Source organism: Tachypleus tridentatus, chromosome 2, assembly GCF_004210375.1.
Source record: "Tachypleus tridentatus isolate NWPU-2018 chromosome 2, ASM421037v1, whole genome shotgun sequence".
Lineage (NCBI taxonomy): Eukaryota > Metazoa > Arthropoda > Merostomata > Xiphosura > Limulidae > Tachypleus > Tachypleus tridentatus.
In genome coordinates, this window is record NC_134826.1 from 134,189,184 (window position 1) to 134,204,189 (window position 15,006).

Below are 15,006 nucleotides of genomic sequence, written 5' to 3' on the forward strand. Positions count from 1 at the left end.
TTTGTAACATATGAAAGAGATACTATAAGAGAATGTATCTGATATTTTCATCATATTTTCAACTAGTTTTCAACAAGTAAGACAAGTAAGTAAACAACAACTAATTAAGAAGACTTTCAGAGTACATCTGACCTTCGATCCGATTGAACCAAGGAATTAGGTAGAACAACAAAATGTTCTGGTAATAGCGATTAGTTATTGTAAGACTTTGCTAGATGTTAAGAAATCCTTACTTTAAAAATTTATATAACTGCAAAACATCTTCTTTAAAACATTTCTTTTTCTTTTTTGTTATGAATTACGCTTTTACTTTCGAGTCATGCCAATTTTCAGCTTTTCGAAACCATTAGAATCGAATCTAGAACTTTTTTTACACAATGATCTATAGCAATGAGTCAAATGTGGCTTTTTCTAAAATAAACAAATAAATGATATTTTATTTGCCATGATAATGTAGATATACACTGCTGGCCAAAATCTTAAGGCCAATTAACATAAAGAAAAAATATGCATTTTGCATTGTTAGACTCAACCACTTATTTGAGTCGAGCTTTAAAAGATGAAAATAAGAAAAGGGAAAATAAAAAAAAAACGCTTTAGCATTTAATAGGGAAAATGTGAACACTGTGAAATTAGCTTAAATACTAGTTGGTCAAAAAGTTTAAGACCATACCAAAAAAGAAGTACTAAACAGGATAGAAAATGCCCAACAAGAGGTCTCAGTATTGAGTTGCACGGCCGTCATTGCGAACAACTTCAAACATTCGCTTTGGCGTGTTAGATATAAGCGTTTGCAGAAGGCTGGCTGGAATGTTATTCCAAGTGGTGAAGATGGCTTCACGAAGATCATGCAGCTTGAAATTGACGTCCATTTCTGTAGACTTTATAGACAGCGATAGTCCAAAGAATCACGTTATTCGCCATGTAAAGTCCTTTGTCCTGCGGGCATTGTGGATTGCAGCGTTGTTCTGCTGGAAGATCCAGTCAGTGAGGGCCTTCAGTCAATGAGGATGCTCTCTAATATGCCAATGTAGCCAGCTGTTGTTTGACGCCACTGTATAATCTGAAGCTCCATTGTTCCATGGAAGGAGAAAGCATCCCAGATCATGATGGAACCTCCTCCACTGTGTCGTGTAGGAAATGTCTCCGGTGAGATATCCTTATCGTACGAGTAACATTGAAGCCATCTGGACCATCCAGGTTAATTTTTTTCTCGTCAGAGAACAAAACCTTCGTCCACTTTTCTACGTCCCATGTTTGGTGCTTCTCAGCAAAGTTTAACCGAGCTGTTTCGAAGTATGGTAGAGGCGTGGCCTTCGAAGCTCTACTCAAATAAGTGGTTGAGTCTAGCAACGCAAAATGCATATTTTTTTCTGAATGTTCATTGGCTTTAAGATTGTGGCCAGCAGTGTATATGTGTAATTATAATGACTTTTCTGTATTGAATAGCAATACTTCGAACAGTTGTATTTAAAACAACAACTTTAATGACAAAACATATTTATTTAAATTATAGAATTAGATACAGAATCTATTTTGGTCTTTATCGTCAGTCAGGTTCGGCATGGCCAAGCGTGTTAAGGCACGATGACTCGTAATCTGAGGGTCGCGGGTTTGCATTCCGTCGCGCCAAACATGTTTTGTGCGAAATTCAAAACAAACAAACTTTATCGTCAGTCACATTTGTTGTTTTCTATTATTGTGTTGTTGTTTTAACCCGAAAGTTTCAATTAAGGAAACTTATGTAAAATATCGCTTTTTCATGAATGGTCATTTTGAGCTGAAATCTAACTTATGCTAAGAAAAAATGTTTTAAGTCTTTGTTTATATATAGATGTATATTTAAGAAATTTATGAGAATGACAAATAAAGGTTTTCATTTAGTTTTCACACTGCAGTAGTTTCGTTTATTTGATATAAGTTAAGATGGCGAACTTTGTTGACTTGTTTCGGAAAGGAAAAGTGAGTGAAATCATATTATTTTATAAATACTAATATTTTATGGATTTTAAATTATTCTGAGGTTCTTTGAATTATTATTTTTGGAAAAAAACTGAATCTATGATGCAGTGTTTAATTTACGCGGTATACCATATGAAATATTTTTCCGTAAATGCCATTAATACTATTAGTAATAAGTTAGTTCAGTTGACTTATGATGGTGTGTTTTTCAATGCTGGTATTAGTTTTGGTCCTTCTTGTGCCTTTGCATGATTTTGAAAATTCCACAAACTATAATTTTATCTCACTATTACTTTAACTTTTGTGTTTCACATCATAAGTGATATATATATATTCAAACTTTGATGAAAGTACGAAATTATCTCGTTTCCATGTGAAAATGTTAACATGAAGAATTAATATTTAAGCTCTTGACGTTAGAAATGTATGAGTCTGAGGTAATGTGTAATGAATTACACAGAAATATTTGTTATCTTGTTTTCTCAGAGTTTCTCAATACAAATAACTATCCAGATGAGGATTTGATTAAAACAGTTGAAGATTCAAACAATTTTTCAGTATGTTTGCTGTAAGATGTCAGTAGCTGTAACAAATATAAACGTAATGAACTGTAGTACCAGTATCTCACAATTCTGTAAAAAAGTTTCTTTGCTGTTTGTTAACTAGCAATACAAATACTCAGCTCAATAATAGCACTGAGAGAATATGCATAAGATTATAAAACTTAACAATAGTTGTTTGCCATATAGACTGAAAACATGTTTAAAATAGCATGTTGGATGTATTTACTTTGTAGTGTTAATTTGTTTCTTGACTCTTTGTGAGTCTCTTACAGTAATTTATGGAAAACAATGGATCATTTGGTCTTTGAGACTGTTCTTTTAAACCCATCCTTGAAAAAAGTTAAAATTTAGAACCACTCATTATTTTTTTCAGAAAAACAATGAATTCTCTTTTAAACTTGTAAAGTGCTGGCTTCTGATACTACTGACAGTAGCTCATTTTCATAAACTATTTTAAAAATAAAATGGTCTTAATTGGAGCATAACCTGTCTTTTCTTGTCCTTAAACTTGTGAACCAACCTTGCACTATTTGTTTGTTTCAAATATGAGTAAACAGTCATCCATTACACGATGTATAACTCATCATTTTCTCGTACATGAAATCATGAAATGTATGTGTTTATATGTATATTAATTAGTACTTAGTATTTGCATTTTGAGGAACCTTCTGTGAAGCCTGTTCTCCTTTGTGTGAGTTTTGTTATGTACCTTGTATTTGTTGTATATTTGTTCTCTTTGAAGAGATTTGTAACTGAGCTGCAAATGTATATAAAATAAATAGTTGATTAAGGAGTTAGGTATAGAGAGAAAGTAATAGGAGCTGTAATTCCATGTAACAAGTTATACCATGTAAATTACAGATGTGTGATACTAATAAGTTGGTTAGTGATGTGTAAACTAATAGTTTTCTATATTATTATTCTTGCACTCATGATATGAATGTCATTTGTGTAGTCTAGTGTTGGAGTACGTGAATTGTTGTTTTATAATGTTTAAACAGTCACCAGGAATCTGATAGTTTCTTTAGTATAGTATCAGTAACATTGGGTAGTTGATGCTGATGTAGTCAATCAGCCAGATGCAAATTATTGCCACAATAATATTTTTAATATGAATGCTTTTATTTATTTGCATAATTACTCCTATTCAAATGTAACTAGTTTTTGAATAATTTTATAATAAAACTCAAATTTAAAATTGATCTTATGAAAAAATGTTAATGAGGTTTAGGATATGCTGCACTTGAATAATTTCTTTGTTTTAAGAATGTTTATGTAAAATTGACTTTTTATGCAATGAGGTATGTGTAATGCAAATGGATTCATTATTTTTATAACTTTTTCAGACATTTCAACCAAAACAGAAGTTTCATCCAGGAGCTCTAAGACCCTCTCTCTACAAACAAGCCGAGGTCTCATTAAATTCTTGAATAAACCTAAGAGATGTTGTGAAACTACAACAAGGGGAAAATTTCAATGATTATCTAGCTGTCCATGGTAATTTTATTTGTTCCAAAACTGAATTACATCATGGACAGAACTTGTTGCTTTGTTATGAAACTAAAAATTGACAAAAGTTACTAAAGAAACCAAAAATCTTGTGGTGTTTCTTTTATAAATATACAACAGAATATTAAGAAAAGGTTGCTTAATTTTATCTGTGTTGATTTTATTGTGAGAAGTTGAAACTAAGACAACCTTTCTTTTCAGTTTTTTACTTCATATAAATGTTTCTCTGTAGCATTAGTTATAAAGATATTTAATAATAAGTTTATATAATTACATTACTTGAACATTATGCAGTTTCATTCATTTATAACCATGTAGCTCATATTTAGAGTATTTTACTGATTGTTACCTTAGAATATGATATTTTACCTTTTATCACAAATAGCTTTCTTGACTTATACCGCTGTCTATATGCACAAATTTTCACTTGCCACTGGTGTATGAGACAGCTGCTTGCTGTAATATAAATGATCTTGTAACAACCCTCCACTAATTTCTCTCTTCCATGTAGCCCATGATCACTTATTGATTGGCAGTCCTGTAGATAGGATGTTATACACTCATGTTTTTATACTAATTTTTTTCATTTTGTTGGCCCTTTAGGTCAGTGGTAAGTTTATGGATTTACAAAGCTAAAATCAGGGGTCCAATTCCTCTTGGTGGGGACAGCAGATGGTGCAGTGTAGCTTTACTCCAAGAAAAACACATCCTGTAGTTTTTCAAAATCATGTATGTTTCATATAATTTGTTTACGCTGTTTACTTTCATATGGAGCTTCAAACACTTTTCCTGCTGAGGAAGTAATGATTCTGTTCTTGTGAGCCACCAGATGATTGTCTCCTGTATTTCTTGACAACCTGTTCCCTTCTTCCACATATGCTTGCTGTCATAGTTTTTTGTTTCTGAGAGAGGTGTTTAGGACCCCTTCTCTCTTTGTAGAACTAATGATTCATGTATGTTGTATTTTGCTCTTTGATTCCTTACTGTCTTGCTGGTGGGCTAATATTTTATCTCCCTCACCAGATATTGGGATTCATGGGAATTACTTTAAGTATCAGTTAGTCTGTATGCTGTCACCCCTGTGTACTCTGGACAGATCATGCTTTGATACATCATTGTTTTGAATTCTCTCTTTAGGCTTGCAGTATTTCTCTCCCTTATCTCTCTGGGGATCCAGACCCCAATACTTTGGTTTCTTTTCTTAGCCTTATCTTCAGTTTCTCCACCATGGCATTCCACTCCATGCCTATCCTTTCCTTCCAACTGTGACTTCTCTGTTTTTGGGACCTTTATGATATCAGGGTTCCTTTTTGTTACAGGTATATATTTGCTCTCCTCTTCATTGCATGATTTGCATGTGTTTTCTTTTTTCTGTATTATGAGGTTGTTGTTTTTAGGGGAAATTACTAATTTTTTAGTAACCATAGTCAAGTTTGATTGGTTGTTTACTTTTCTTATTAGCCTTCCATTTCTTTCAACCCCTCTTCAGCTCTTCCCCTGTGTTTTATTCTTCTTCATTCTCTCTTCTTGGGTTTCATCCCTTCTATTATTGTGGTTTCTTGTCAGTACTTGTAGTGCCCTTCTGGAAGGAGCTAAAGGCTTTGGAGACTAAGTAGTAGGTTTGAGTCCTGTTGGGACCATGTCCCATCTGGAAACCTGGTAGTTCTTCATTATGAATCCTGGGGTTTTGTGGATTATCATTCCTTAAGACCTATGTGTCACATATGCCCACTGTTGAGATAGTGTGTTTTGCAAGACTACTTGTTGATATTCCTCACAGTATTTTGCTTTATAAAGATGTTCATCCCAGATCACACACACATGGATTCACACGAATAAAGCAGACAGGGATTACTGTGCATCCTGGATGATCCATGTATCATAGGTCACAAGATTGACCAGCTTTTCAGAATAATGTATTGTGGTTACTCATTGCACTTTCTTCAGGATAGCATTCCTTCCAGACTTTACAAAGCACTGTTTCTCTCTTCTTCTAGTAAAGTATGAGAGCCTTTGTCACTTACCAGTTTCTAGTTGGTGGATTGGTAAACCATGGAGGCTTCCTCCTGAGTGTGCTCAATCAACTCAGTTGAGAGAAGGGCAGTGATGTTCTGGTGTAGATGGCATTTATGCTCATTCTACCATGGGTCTGATGTGCACACCCTCTCTCTTTGCTGTAATTCTGCTACTGTCCTCCAGATGTTGATTCCTGGGAAATGTGGTAATGGTTGTGTTGGATTTGTGCAGCACAGTGATACAGATTCTCAGTGTTGGTTAAGATCTATTTACCATTTATGGTCTGATGCACTTTGGTCATTGTACACCTGGAGTTCTTTAATTTCACATGTGTATGGCCAGGTACCCTCCTCCTATCCGACTGGATGATGCATTCCCTGTACCACTTAGTGATGAACTAAAGATGCACTCCAACTTTGTTATCCACATTCATCCATATCCCTTGGATGTCATTTTTTGGCAGACATGATAATGGGTGGGTTATGGTGCACACATCATTTTGTGGCAGACATGATAATGGGTGGGTTGTATGTGCACACATGCTTAAGCTGAAGATGTCTCTCCATTTTTTCTTCTTCTTTTGCAAAACAATTTTCATGTGGGAAGAGGGTATAACTGGTTCAGAAGTGGTGTGGTCTCCCCTACATGGATGTTACCTCCCATTTGTTTGCTCAACCCTTGGTGTTTCTTTTGGTACTTTATTAAGGGTGGTCATTTTCTCACTGGACTCTCCACAAACTTATTGTAGGATCCTAGCTACTTTGTGAGTAGCAGAAAGATATATCAGAAGTTAACATTTTTGAAACTGAAAATGTATTGCTAAGATACTTAAGTCTTCTCTACATTTTCCATCTGATCTCTCCACTTTTACTGTAGGTTTTATGTGTGCTGCCAGTTTAGAAGTGATTATGGGCTGCACAGAAGAGAAGGTGTTAGTGGTTATAGGAGTGTCATCACACTTCTATTCATGGAGGGTTGATGCAGGATTATTTGCACGATATCATACGCGGTCTCCGAAGTATCAAGACTAGTGGTGAGCAACCATTTCTACAAAGAGAGCAGCAGTATATAAGTTGAGAAAAGCTATGCATGAAAGGAGGTGATTATTTCCCAGAAGTGTATTTTCAGCAAAGGAAAATGATAACTTTCATAACATAAACTCTTAAACAGTGGTAATGTTGTAGGTAGCAGCACCAGTTGATGATGGCCGCCGTTTGAGGGTTAATTAGTGATGGCTTGAAATATATATAATTCAGTTGTACAACTTGTATGTTGTCTTCAGCTGCTTGAACTTGTTCTCTTATTAAATATTCAGTATCATGATTTACAATATATAAGCTTATATCTTGTGTGGTGCCTTTTTTAACAGTTATACATAGGAAGCCATTATTAGATTTATCTTGTCTTAATGAATAGTAAATGGTATTTTGATGCATATATTACCCATTAGATATTCATCTCTCTCAACTAAAATTTTGGTGTCAAAGTAATATAATAATCATAATATTCAATACTGTATTTGTTTTTCAAAACAAAAAATTGTAAAATGTTGAAGCAAATATTAAGAGCAAGTTTATTAAAACTCAGATTTAATAGCTATGATGCCTGAAATAGTATAGATTTCTTAACAGATAAACATTAAATAATTACAGAATAAATGGTAGACATAGTCTTTGCAGTGTGATTTGCATTTGCTTAAACTCTTAGAGATTCGTGAACAAAAATTTAATTATTTTAATTACTAATTTTTGTATTTCCAGTGGTCTGTTTTATGTTGCCCCTGTAGTTAATTTCTGTTTTTGCTTTCTATAAGTAATAGATTCAATTTGATCAGAGGGTTAAAATGCTGAGAAAAATGTAGTTTGTTACAAATTATAAAAAATTTGCACTCTTGTTTGCATTTTTTTTATTTAAAAGATAACATTTTATTTCTGTGTGTCAGATATTAAACCCCCATGTGTTCATGTACAACAGTACAGAATTAACCTTCAGATGTCTTTTTCTCTTTAACGACTACTTTAAACTGTTTAATACCCACTATATTTACATAAGTTATTTTGTATCCTTTTTTATGGTGAAAAAAGAACCAGCAATAACATTGCCCAAACCTTAGTAACCAAAAGTGGTTAGTGTGTTTTATTCTTGGTTCTTGTGCTGCTGAACTCCAAGTCTCTTTTGATGAGGAAAAGATATTACACACATAAAGTTAAAGCCTGTATTTAAAGCTGTTATTTTGTTTGATATTTGTGCTGGTTTTATCTTTTAGTCTTTATTTAAACTAAGTAAACTCAAGGGAACTTTTCACATTTTTGACAGCTTTTAGTGCTACTTTGTTCTGTATTTTGATAATTATGTAGTTTGTGTTTTAAGAATAATTCACAAAAAACATTTGGTAATGCAAATCAGAAAAAAATTGTGCATAAGCCGTTTAAGAAAAATAAACTTTTTAATTTGTATTTTAGTTGTGGCCTTTAACAGAATAAATCCAATATATGGTTCTATCATAGACTTTTGCTTTGAAGAAACTTGCCCCACAATGTCAGGGGACCCAAGTAAGTGTTTCCTGTGTTTGAATATTTTTCTTGTAATACATATTGCTTGAAAGACTTGGATTTTCTTTGTTTAAAATTATCTAATCAGCCATCTATATGTTCTTGCCCTCTGACTCTTTTATCTTTTATGTAATCATGTGTACACGTATATTAATTTATTTAAAACGTATGTCTGCTCAGTGTTTAATGTGGTTTTGTAACTTTTCATATTATTATTGTGTTATTCTTACTTTATCAAAACTTTAAGTTTTAAACCTGTACTACGTATGTCACATGACTAAAAGCATTTGATTTAAAACATTAAGCTAATGACAAAAAAATGCTACTATGAATGCATTAACTGAGGCAACACCATGGTAAATTTGGTTATCTCTTTTGAATAAATTCTTTAACTTAAGGATGCACCTAACCTATGTCTTACGGTGACAAGTCAAGTGTCTTCATCAAAGTAAAAAAATGAAAAACTTAGATTTGGGTTTCTTCTTTAAGTAAGTTTGTTTGATGAAGCCATAAAATTATAAGCAGCTTTCAAAGCTAAACATGTTCATATGATAGTCAACTATCACAGAAAGTCTAAATTAAACATGTCTACTCATTGCATGGTTCTGGTAACAGATCTTTCTTGTAAGCATCCAATAAAGATCTGGACATTTCTTCTGGTTACACACACATACACTGTACATCCTGATCATGCCCTAACCACATTACATTTCTTGACTTGTTGACCGTGTGTGTGACAATGCTTGGCTGGTCATGCTAAAATTCTGCTCACCCACAACACACTTGGGGCTCTTTTGCCTTTCCTTCTGAATGAAAAGTATACTTTAGTCAAGATGAGATACAGTCTGACATGGGTTTGTTCCTAGGAAGCTCCTGCATGTGGAGGTCATGATCCCTGGACTTTCCCTTGGGTGCTTTCTGAAGGAAGCTAATCTAAATGTAATGTTTGTACCAGCCACTCCATCATTTCAATGTGGTATTCTACCTATTCTGTGTAAAGAGGTAAAGTAATTCCTCAGAAGTTAACCTTTCTTTGACTGAAAATGAATTTCCAATAGATACTCACCCCTTCACACCTGTAAATCAATATTTGTTTTCGTTAGAAAGGTGGCAGAAAAAAAGTGAAGTTTTACTTTAGGCCCCTGATGCAGTTCCAATAAGCTTTTCCTTTTGTGCTTAAACATGGTGTTGGAAGTTAACATCCATATACAATGAAAGGCCTGTTGAGAATGTCAAGATTTGTGATTTAAGGTTGATCTTGCTGTTCCTTGCAGAAGCTTTTTGCAATGGAAATTGCAGTAATGGACATTGCTGCTTAATCATGGTCATCAAATTGAGTATCATTAGAGATAGAGAAAATAGTACTGGGACACTTCTTTTTTATGAAGTGCAATTAATTATCAGTATGTTAGCACTGTATGTAATCTGAAAGAAATGGATTTTGAAATTAGACAATTGTACTAAAACACATGCATCATAGAACAGGTTTTAAGCTATACTAGATTTTTTTAACTCATGTAATAAAATGTGTGTATATTTTTACAGAATCATAAAGAAGTTATTTGTACTGAAAGAAACTATTGTAAAATATGAATGTCTTCATTAATATTTTTATGTTTTTGTTACTTATAATATATACTCTAGGTAAATAAATTACAACTAATTGAAGTTGCAAAATTGGAATGTGTATTGAATTTATAAACAAGGTTCCCTTTAATGCTTGCAGTCTATATTTTTTGGTCACTAGCTGACCATGAAGGATATTCTAGCTTCCTCATCAAATTTAATTTTAGTTAACTTACCTGAGGAAGTTTTTAATCTTTACATGGTATTTACATTTATTGGAAGATATATAACAACAAATAAATGTGACATTTTGCACTTTAGTTTTGAGGCCATTTGCTCTGTGCTTCAGTAACTCAGCTCTTTTTTTCTCACTGTGTTGATGTTCCTTTTACATATGCATTTTACAACACTAACAGTATATTTGGAACTGGAGAAGAATGACCCAAAGCTGTGATAATTAAGCTTGCTTTCTAACTGTGAGTAGGTTAAAAAGTTTTGTGAAATGCTTTGGATTGAACAGTATTTGTCTCAGGCAAAGAATCTAAAGCTCACAACTATATGAGTGGTAATAAAAAAATGGTAAGTTTATTTTTTTGTATTGGAAGAATTGCACTTTATAATGGTTATAAACATATCCATCAAATGAGATAACATGGTTTGGATAACTGTCTTGATAGATATAATAAAATGGCAGGAGCTTCTGCAAATTTATTGATATATCACCATATTCAGAAGGTGAGAGGTCCAAAGTTCATATTTTTGCTTGTAAGTATGCCTTGTTGGTGTTTCTGGTTGGTTGGAAATCAAGAACTATGTTAAATAAGATACAAAATCTATAACAGACTTTAGAATAATGCAAGCATGTCATGTGACACAGAAAAATTAAGACTGAGAATTGTTTTAAATATTTCCCTTTGAAGTTAAGAAAATCAAACATAGATAGTATAAACAATGGCTGATGCTGTGTTTATTGGTATGCATTGATGATAATGTTGCTTGATTAACATTTAATGTAACTCTGTAGAAAAGTTATAAGGCGCACTTTGACTTACCCTTAAGCATTAACAGTTTAATAATATTGTTCTTTACACAGAGGTGTTGGAGAAGTTTTGTTCTTTACAAAAAAAAACACCTTTATTTTGTTATATTATTTCTTTCAATTTTTCAAAAATAGCAGAAAATCTGCATTATATAACTGTTATAACTCAATCATCTTGTACTTATATTTTGCTCAATTTTAAACTTATGCCATTGGATCAATATTATTAATATTTAATTTCAGGCTTACCTATCCCACAGAACTTCATCCCATACAAAAAGAGATCCTGACCCGATTATTTTGAGTGTTTTTCATGCATATATTCACCACTTTGATAAATTCATTTCCATAGATGCTGTAAGTGTGCAACTTGTTAGTTGGCACCTTGTTATTTTAGCTTTAAATAGTTTACTGAGTTTTTTTCATGCTGGTAGTAAAGGTAATGTACCATACATGTATATTTGTATCTGTAAAAATAAATATTTCAAAATAATATTCAGAGTAAGTTCAAGACTTTGATTTGTAAGTAAAAATATATATCGTTTTGAATATTGAGATGTGGAATATTACTATAAGTACTTATTTTCTTTTGAAGAGGGCACAGCATGGCCAGATGGTTAAGGCGCTCAACTCGTAATTTGAGGGTTGCATGTTTGGGTCCTTGTCACGTGAAAGATGCTTGCCTTTTAGCTGTGGGGGTATTATAATATGACAGTCAATCCCACTATTCATTGGTAAAAGAGTAGTTCAAGAGTCGGTGGTAGATGGTGATGACTAGCTGCCTTCCCTCCAGTCTTACACCACTAAATTAGGGATGGCTGGTGCAGATAGCCCCCCATGTAGCTTTGTGCAGAATTCAAAAATATAAAACATACTTTGAAGAGTATATTGAAATATTTAATTTTACATATATATATATCAAACATGCTATTCAAAGTAAATACATACTTCTAGACAATTTTATGTCTCAATACTTGAGTCTGATATATATTTTACTGACAAAAAAAGTCTTAAGATTTAGAAAAAAAGAATATATTTATGTTTGTACTTTTTCCTATTAGTATCTTATTAAATATGCAAGGGCTATATTGATGGTTGTTACTCCAAAACCGTTCAACAGTTGAAGGTAATCCATGAAACTATTGAAACACTTTTAGAATAGCAAAAAAATGTTTTAAATATGTGAATTTTATTTTGTGTTAAGGTATCTGGTTAATTATGAATATAGAAGCTAGCTTCTAGTTACTTCTTTCTTAAACCTCATACCTTACACTTTGCTCTGAAATATCCAGATATCAATCAATATGTAGTATGATGATAAGTGTCAGAAATACTTTGTATTTATAAAATTACTGAATTATAGCCTTTTTGTATGTTTATGGAAAATAATGAAAATATTACCCTTTTATAACCTTTGCTACCAGATGGTGCTGTAGTCAATACATTTTGAATGGTTTTAAGTGTAACGTATTCCTGTGTTTGGAATATCATTCACTTACAATACAATTCAATAGAAATAGGTAGCCTGATTGGAAACATGCTCAGCTATTTCTTATGCTTTTTCAAGATCACTTACTTAAATATAATTGTGTTTAAAACAATAGCAGTTGACATTTCTATTAACAAAATGATGTTGATTATCTTCGAATATAAACAATTCGTTACTAACTGATCCATTGGAAAGTTTTTATTAGCTACTTGTGCAATGATTTGTATCACTCAGAGAAGATCTGTGAACAGGAAGAATGAATGTGTGTAATGTTAACCTAGTTTCATGATAGAAAATGAATGTTTTCTTATACATGTTCATTTACAGTGAAACTGCCTTGAATTACAAATTTGTGTGTGTGCATGTTACTCTGTCTATGTTTCATGTCATTTTCTTTTTTCTTCTCCTTTTCAGCCATTATAGGAAGCTCTTGTGAATACTTGCTATAAACATTTCTGTTATTTTGTCACACAGTTTGACATCATTAGTCAAAACACTTGAGCCTTCGGTAAGTAACAAAAAGTCACTTGTTAATTTTTGACATTTCCATATTTATTTTACACTGTTACAGCTGGAGTGCCTGTCCTCTGAATGTAAGTTATGTAAATTCAGGATTGATAAAGTCTATTTTAAAATATTGAAAGTTTCTTCTCTCATATTTAACTATAAAAAATGCAAAGCCACCCATAAAACTCATAAACTACAAAATTGTAAATATGTGATATCTTCCCATGGACCTAATGAACCTTCATAGTAATTTTGGTCAAGATCCATTCACACCCATAAAAGTAGTTATATGGACAGACAACAGACAGTACTGTTATGTTTATGTAGATCCTTTTAGTTGTATTGTTTATCATAAATACAATATTGTACACAGGTGTTCCTGATACAAATATTTAGCAAATTCTCCAGGATTCATTAGAAGTTATTTATATTAGTAATTTTACCCCAGTGTATGATGATACTTTTTAATAGAAAAGAAAGTAAATTTTCAATAGATTTGGGTATAAACTTCTATTTTTCATCTTCTTGATAGCTTTGTAATATATGAGATGTCACCACAATCACGCTTCCTGGGATAGAGGCCCTTGAAATAAGAGGGACATAAAGGCAAGTGTTTCTACCATTTAACCTGCTAGTTATTGTTCATAACATACTTTTCTAACCACTGAACAATCCAGTGAAAACCAGATTGTTTGTTCACAATTTAGGTTGGCTGGGCTAAATAAATATAAATGTTTGAATATGGAAAGGTTTTCCTTATTACATTAGTTAATATTCTATTGCTAATTTTGTTCTTTATTTAGACAGAAATGACAAAGCAAATATGCAAATAACACTCTCCAAAATCCAATTACAACTAGTTAACTGTATGAAGGTAATGTTTTACCTTCATACCTACCACTTGGTGAGTAATAACCTTATGTTATAGGCCAGTAGAAAAATTATAAGAACCTGTTATTCTGAAATGTACTTAGAGAGAATTTGAAATCAAATTTCCAATTTGTCACCACAAATGCTTTTCTAGCTCCGTTGTAACTATTATTATGAACTTGTTACAAGTATTGTGAGTTGCTTTTCTGCTGAGAAATGTATAGATCAAATAGATATAAAGTGGTTTCACTGCAGGATGAAAGATGAGGCTTGGAGGTGAAATGTATTGGAAATACCCTTGGTTATTTGTGTATTTGTTTTAGTGCTTTTGCATTTCTGTTCATTGACTGTAAGGATGTGTTGTTGGATATTCATATGTTTTTAATAGTACAAATATTCTTAATTTGGTATGGAAGTTTTTTAATAATGATTTAAAGAGGTTAAAAATTTAGAAATATTCCTCCAATCTTGAAAATATATAATAAAACAGTATAAACTTTGATTTTGAAATTTTCTTATCCACGGAACTAAAAAAATAACCATTTTTATATTCCATGTTAAGCACTAAGCTAATTTTTGCCATCTGCCTTATGTGCATAGTAATTTAATTATTTCTTAATATATGAATATATAGATATTTTGTTGAGATCCTAGTCTTTTTTTTTTTTATGTACATATAGTCATTATGAGTAATAAAGTTTTATGTGGATTAAATCATTGAGTACAATGTGTTTATACACAGTTAATTGTTTTTTATGTGCTAAGTCATTAAGTATAATATGTTTATACACAGTTAATTGTTTTTTACATGTTAAGTCGTTATGACTTTATGTTTATACAGTTAATTGTTTTTTACATGTTAAAAGCCATGAGTGTATATTTATACATAGTTAATTGTTTTTACATATTAAGTCATTATGAGTATAATATGTT

At 32.2% G+C, this 15,006-nt stretch overlaps 2 long non-coding RNA genes across 3 annotated transcripts; both read left to right on the forward strand.

Moving 5' to 3' along the window:
* The first annotated feature begins 1,878 nt into the window (after positions 1-1,878).
* Positions 1,879-8,602, forward strand: LOC143236616 (uncharacterized). Of its 2 annotated transcripts, none has more exons than XR_013019616.1 (3): positions 1,879-1,962; positions 3,872-4,022; positions 8,513-8,602. It is a non-coding gene; the product is annotated as an uncharacterized LOC143236616 (long non-coding RNA). The 2 variants fall into 2 exon arrangements; XR_013019626.1 differs by lacking the exon at positions 8,513-8,602 and adding an exon at positions 8,135-8,175.
* A 2,892-nt stretch (positions 8,603-11,494) lies between these two features.
* Positions 11,495-14,507, forward strand: LOC143236620 (uncharacterized). The gene is made up of 3 exons (XR_013019627.1): positions 11,495-11,564; positions 13,111-13,204; positions 13,736-14,507. It is a non-coding gene; the product is annotated as an uncharacterized LOC143236620 (long non-coding RNA).
* Positions 14,508-15,006: the final 499 nt, after the last annotated feature.